Source organism: Eucyclogobius newberryi, unplaced genomic scaffold (assembly GCF_026437365.1).
Source record: "Eucyclogobius newberryi isolate DKJ021-1_F unplaced genomic scaffold, fEucNew1.0.hap1 SCAF_16, whole genome shotgun sequence".
Taxonomy (NCBI): domain Eukaryota; kingdom Metazoa; phylum Chordata; class Actinopteri; order Gobiiformes; family Gobiidae; genus Eucyclogobius; species Eucyclogobius newberryi.
Genome location: NW_027315790.1, coordinates 16,179,811 through 16,187,107, shown reverse-complemented (window position 1 = coordinate 16,187,107; position 7,297 = coordinate 16,179,811).

The window sequence follows — 7,297 nt, the reverse complement described above, 5'->3', positions numbered from 1 at the left end:
TGTCATGAAAGCCAGTAACTATCTTAAACACAAAAAAGCCTGTAAGAAGAATCCTACAAAGAAGATGTTCAGAACATGTCTCAGAGAACAATACAGTACATTATTTATGTTGTGGAGAAGGCAGTTGTTGTTGTCACTGGAAAGAAAGGGTGCGCACTGGACGTCCAGCTGTGCACCAGAGTAGAAGGTCATACTGGCAGCTCCATGAATCACCGCACCAGGGTTAGACTTCATGATTTATTCCCGACATGCGTGCCCCAGCGTCGGAGGAGGTCACACACATGTAGCATTAACACATCTCACTGCACTCTTCCCACCTGTACCTCTGTGACAGGGCAGCCACAACAAACGCGTATCCACAGTCCTGCCCTCCAACCTGCCCGATGTCCAAGACGCATCGCTAATGATATTCACAAGGCAAGGTTATTGGCAGTGTAAGCTAGCCGTGTGTTTGTCTGTTAACAGGGCCCTGAAGCAGCGCCATCCAACTAAGAATGTGCTGGGTAGTGTTAGTTGATTTAAACTGGTACTAAGTAGCTCCGAGAGGACATATACGGGTTATGTGTGTGGCATTTTGGGTTGTATAGAATGTTTTAACATGATTTTCCTTTTCAGTTAGATTCCTGAGTTTAGGTAGGCATGAAATCAACTTATAAAATAAAAATATGTACCGGTATGTGCTTTCTCATGTGGTTTTAGTTGTACATATGGAATCCAAGCTGTCCAAACATGTTCATTGGGTATTTTTTTAACATATTTAACCACAATACATCGTTTAGGATATTGAACTTTTATAAACCGATCAAAAGTTAAAGCGTTTTTTCACTCCAATGTTATTTTATTTATTATTATACATTATTATTATTATTATTATTATTATTTATTCATAAAACAAACACACTTTTACATCAGTCAACTGTCTAAAACGCTCTTTACACTTACAATTTAAATCATAGGAAGAATCTAGTGATAAACCTTTAAGTTAACAGTCCGTCCAAAAAAACCCTTTGACAGCAGTGTTTTCACGGCCAGACGCTTGCACTACACAAACTTCTGCTTATATAAGACAAAATGAGCCAGAAATGTGCGTGTTCCCCTGCACATGCGCATCATTTCAACACATGATACAAAACACCATCCTTATTCCCTTCACAAGCAGTGATTGAATGAGAAATAGTGACGAAATTCAAATGCATTGCACACTGAACCCAAATGTCCTCAAACTGGCTCCTTCTCTTCTTCTCTTCATACACAAGCTACAGAGTTTATGTACACAACCACATGATCCCACGTCAAATCCATTTTTCCTAAATACCAATCTTACTTTACTTTTGGACCCCATTTTGCACACAGACCATTTATAAAGGAGACCCCAAATCTGTAGTAGATTCGTTTTTATGCTTCTCCTTAGATGTTTTTAGACAATTTTTTACCACTGGATTTGTCTTTCCACATGGTCGTTTCGAAATGAGAAGCCACTCACTGCATCAGTTGGGTTTAAACACTGTGTCACAGCTGAAAGATGATCACCTGCAGCAGTTCTCCAGCAGGAGGAGAGGATCTGCTGTATTTGCTTAGTTGACATGCAGTGTTTATGTGAGAGGATGCAGCTGAAAACCTGACCTAAACTAAACTAAACCCCAAACTTGACTCCAGAACTAGAAAATTATATATTTGCTTAAATCAGGACCAAACCGATTCTACGTCAAGCAGCTAAACCAGCTTAAAAACCAGGACCACCCTCAGTCTGCGGTTTTGCTCTTAATTAGCTGTCTATAGAACCTGTGAATGAGTATACAATATGTCATTATGTTATCATAGTTTATATGTTAGTGGTAATAAAACTCTGATGAGATTTTCCTATTCAGTTACAGTCAGCCACATTTTATTGGCACAGTTTTGTTTGAGGCAGGTGTCACTGGGTTTGATATCTTTGTTGTTGATCTCCACTTCACCGTCAAGCTTCCCCCTGCCACTGGTCCCAGTGTGTTCTTCATCTAAACACAAAACATGAGACAAATATAAATTGCAATGATGGTCTTGGTCTATGACATAAGGTGGACTCACGTGCTCTAAAATCTGGTGCTGAATCTCTATGTTGTTCAGGTCTACCCCGGACTGAAGTCTGATTTTCAGGATTGTCCGCCTTTTGCCGTCTAAAAGTAATGAAACAGTACAAATAAGTAATGGTGATATTTATGTTGAAACACTACATTTTTAAACTCCAAGTCAATTTGCTCAAAGGATCTATGCCAAGGACTTACAGCATTTATCGTGACATAAACATGATCACAAATTGCAGACACAATTGGTATTATCAACCAGGAACTTCTCACCTCCATAGCAAAAAAAATGGTGGCTATTATAGCAGGGGCTCTCATGCCATTTCCCTGTGTCGGATGACAGACACCCACAGTGGTCATCAGTGGGCGTGATAGTAGGCTCTGTGCCCCAGTTGTAGAAGCTAGTGCTGCTGTTGTCTGACCAGGTCCTCCAGGGATCTCTGTAGAGGCCAATCCAAGCATTGGTGCTGCCTTTCGCTGCCATCATGCCCAGGAGCCTCTGAAGCACTGTAACATTGCTCACACTGGCCAGGTCATCATGGTTTGACCTGGAGTAGTCCTGGGCCATGCCATGCCATGTCCGAGAGGTATTGAAGATGAAAATGTATTTCTCAACTGCATTACCTTTTTGAAAAGGACAGACAATGAAATAGCATCAAATAATAACAACTATCACAACTAATGCCCCTTGTAAACTGTGAGGCGGGTTTAGCAGATTTGTAGATTCCCTGTTACACCAACTCCGGTGCACTGCAGTCTGTGTTTGACAAATGCTGTGCTGATTATAGTGGTTTTGTGCCAGAATACTCGGATAATTACCAGAAAACCACTCCAGACTGCTGCGGTGTCTGACTAAAATAAGCCGCAGTGCGCAGAGGTCAGTGTAACAGGACGCATTGATTTGAATCACCCGCGTCAGAGTCAGAGTACACCTAGTATAAATATGTGTGAATGTTTGGTTATGGGAGAATACATTACTAATAGATGACTGTACATGATGATGATGATGATGATGATGATGATGATGATGATGATTATTATTAATATTGTGATGTTGTTTCATGGCTTTGGTCTTCCGGTGGCTTTTTAACCCAGAATAAGTTTGCAGTCCCTGGGAGTGAAAACATTTTCATCTCTCAGTAGGGCTAGATTATTCATTAAATTTGTGATTATATTGAGATATTGATTGTGTAATTGCAGAGATATGTGATTATGGCCCTTTCAGAAGCCACACGTGCGTCCTGCCTTTGGAGGGGAATTGAGAGGCGTGCTGTGTGGCCCTGTGAGTTCCGCCACTGTCTGAAGACTGCAGCTTCAGTGATCTAAGCTCTTCCACAAGCACTGTCCAGGGGACACGTCGTGTTCTCTACATTTTAAGCTTCAAAATGCTGTGTGTTTATTGAGGAAGTGAATCTATATGCGGCAGAATACAAAGACTATATCTATATATGAATATCTCATGTTACTATATAAAACTCACTCACTGGCTAAGCACAAGCTCCGGAGCAGATGAACCAGATGTTCAGGTAAATCAGCTCACACAGAGTAATCAAGGACAGAGGGGACAGTAGGGACAGTAGGGACAGCAGTGATCTGGTAAACTTCATAATGCTGTGTGTTTTATTACAATCCAATCCGGTTCAAAAGACTACCACGTTAATTTCTGTGTAAATATCTCATATTACAATATGGGCACCTGCGGTACCACGTGTACAATTACTTTTGTCTTAGTACATTTTGTTGGCACGGCTTTTATTCAGGAGCGAGGAGCAGTTTTAACTTTGTCACAACATATATGTACCAAATCAATAATTTTAAAAACTTTACCGTCAAAACATGTCAAGTTGAAGAGCCTTGTGCATACTCCATCAAAAACCCCTCCACCATATTTCGAAGATACTTTTCCACAGTGCTGTTTTCCATCCTTATTGTCAGGTTGACCTTGAGCCCAGATGGCGTCATGTTTGGAAACAGAGAGAGTTGGTTCTCCCATGCGCCACATCCAGTAATCTACGTTTTGACGGAGGCCGATCCAAATGTTCACATTATTCTTCTCTGTAAGTGCCATCAACCTTTGATTCTCTTGCTCATTGTAGACTGTGACAAGGTCAGTGAACTTCTCTCTGCAGTAGGTCTGAGCTGAGGTCCAGTCCTTGTAAGTGTTCACAAAGACAAGCTCTCGTCCAGTGTGGGCAAAATGAAAGAAAAGGCCTGAAAAGACAACAAATAAATGGGACTTCACAGATAATGTGCTGAGAAAGAATATTAACCATGCTATTGTCATGCATTTATCTTGTTTATATATCTGTGTCATATTTATCATATGGGACACGATATTTTTACTGTGTACTTCCTCATTATCTGTGAAGGGGAGTAGCTTGCCTAGGGCACCAAATGTGCTGGGGCCGGCCCTGGATCTAGGGATATGATTGTTGCTTCGGGTCCAAGAGTACTTTACCTAACTGTCACAGCACTCTGAGGGCGCCACAAGAGGCAGAAGACCAAATTCAAGAAAACATAACACATTTACTAACCAGTTCTGTGAAAGTCGGGATGGACCGAGAAGGTCAGGCTAAGGCAGGCCGTTTGTGTAAATGCTTGATCAGGGTAAGTGGAAGTATTGTAAGGTGACAACAAAAGAAAAGGAAACAAAGGGACAGCTTTATAGGTGCCCAGCACCAAACTCCCCTCCACCAAACAATTAAAGAACCACTGCACCTCTTGAGGTTGTGACAATTTAACATTTTAAAACACAGCAATCAAAAGCCTGTTGTCTTTTCTACTCACTTGAATATATATATATACATATATGTGTGTGTGTGTGTGTGTGTGTGTGTGTGTGTGTGTGTGTGTGTGTGTGTGTGTGTGTGTGTGTGTGTGTGTGTGTGTGTGTGTGTGTGTGTGTGTGTGTGTGTGTGTGTGTGTGTGTGTGTGTGTGTGTGTGTGTGTGTATGTATGTATGTATGTATGTAATATATGTTCGAACTCACCCCAGTGGAGATTAAATTTGCCCCAGCAATGATGCAACTGTAAGTGCTGACACACAAGTGTTTATAGTCCCCTCAAATGTATGTAAACTCATGAGGTGTAACACTATATTCTGGCCACGCCCATAGCAGTATGGCGAGGAAGGCTGTGTCTGTAACTTGTAGATCAGCATAAATACTGCATTTAATATATAGTTCAGCATATATTGGCATTTTTAATTGGCAATTCTCACAGAGAAAGTGGTTGAAGTGCCAGAAGATCCTTTGACTTCAACCTCTCTATATCCAATCTGAATATCTGATGCTTCTGCCATTCTCCTTCCTCCACTAAACCATGAGGAAGGGACATTCACCAGCACGTCAATGTTTGATCAAAGATATCAAGATATCAGCAAGACAGCTAAGGAAAAGTATGGAGAGCATTTGTCTTACTTGGTTTCTTGCCATCAGATTATTTCCAAACATAAATACATACTATTTGCCATGTCTGAATACATCTCATTCAAATTGTCATGTAGACCCAGACAAATGCAAACTGTAAGGAAAGTGACATGCAATGCGTCTATGCAAAATGTTGTACTATCTTCTATGCAACTGATCAAAACAGTCAAATCACTAGGACAAATAAGCAAAGTAAGTGTCCAGTGATGGCATATACTTTACAGCCAGTCATTGTTAACATTACATAACATGAACCTAAACCCTCATCTTAAACTATTTCAACCCATATCTGAACTTTAAACCATGTTGTAAATTTAATAATTAAGGATTTACCTCAGGGACTGATGTTTCGCCCGACAAGGGAGGCAGACAGCAACAAATACATATTTAGTCCCAATTATATGATAAATACATGCCAACACCCACACGTATGCAAATTCACATGTAGTAGCAGTTCACACTGTTTAGGCAACCCCCAAAAAATGATCAGTCAAAGTAAAGTCAATGCATTTTATAGTTTTTGGCCAGATCGTGCCGGTCCTGATGGGAAAAGTCACATTGCTCATACTAAGCAGAGTAAACACATGTGGTGGGTTTAGAAGGCTGGTCTACCTTTCTTTCATTGTGCCATAAAACAACAATACACTGTTATACTAATTTAAGTATAAACTATATTTTTGATGTATCAATGCATCAGAAAAAGTAAGTCCAGATCTTAGTCCGAAATGTATTTCTTGCACTATCAACCTAATTTGCATACATAGATGACCATTGTCTTGTCCAAATACTGTAGTGTTATCCACTTACGGAAGAGGCCGCCATTCAAATATTGATTTAAGTATTGGATTAAAAAGTTCAACCATGCCACACAGTTCTTGGTGAGTGTGGGAAAGTTTATTTAGTATATTTTATGAGTTCTGCAGGGCTCCAACCTCTGATCCGAGGCGATTATCAGCTCTCAAATCAACTATCTATATTATTTTGATCAATTATAGATAAATCTGAAGGTTTGTGAGAATATGACCATGATATTGACCACTTCTCTGGAAATAAATGTGCACTGTGGTTTATGAAGACAGGTAAATATGAATATGGAATATGCAAATGAGTCATTAACAGATGGAGACACAGGATATGATTGTTCTAGATTATGTGTTGGAGATAAAGTCGATACTTAAAATGATCTTATCAGTCAAACTGTGAAATGTGTGCAAGCTACAACTAGAAGCAGGTGGGTGCAGTTGTGGGGTCCCGGCAGTGGCACGCTGACGGTCACAGACTCATGGAGAGAGAGTAAAGTATGCTTGAAATGTCTTTTCCTCCTAGCTTAGTTTAGCTATCTGAACTGAGTTTGCAAAAAATACTGACAATATTTAGATTAGAACACGCAGCAAACCATCATCAGCTCTGCATCAATGTTGTTTCCTTCTAACACAACTTGTTGCTAATGTGTCCACTTGTAACTCTTTTGTTTTTTACATAATAAGAGGAGGAACTCTTTTATTTATTCCAGATTGTACTTGAGATCCAAAAATGAAGATATTAGCCCAGTAGAGGACAGATCACACGTGTAAAGATGCATCTTTCATTAGTTCTGTGATTGTTGTAAACTTGTGGTGATGTTTGTCCTGTTTGCAGTTGAACCGCTTAGCTTTTCTGTTCTGTACAATCTAAGCTTTATAGAACTTTTTTTTTTTTTGTCAGCATTTGTTAAAATATAGTTTGATAATAATTGTATTATAAAATGTGTACATGTTCATTCTTATACAGAAACAAATACAATCTTGATTTCTAATGATGATAATA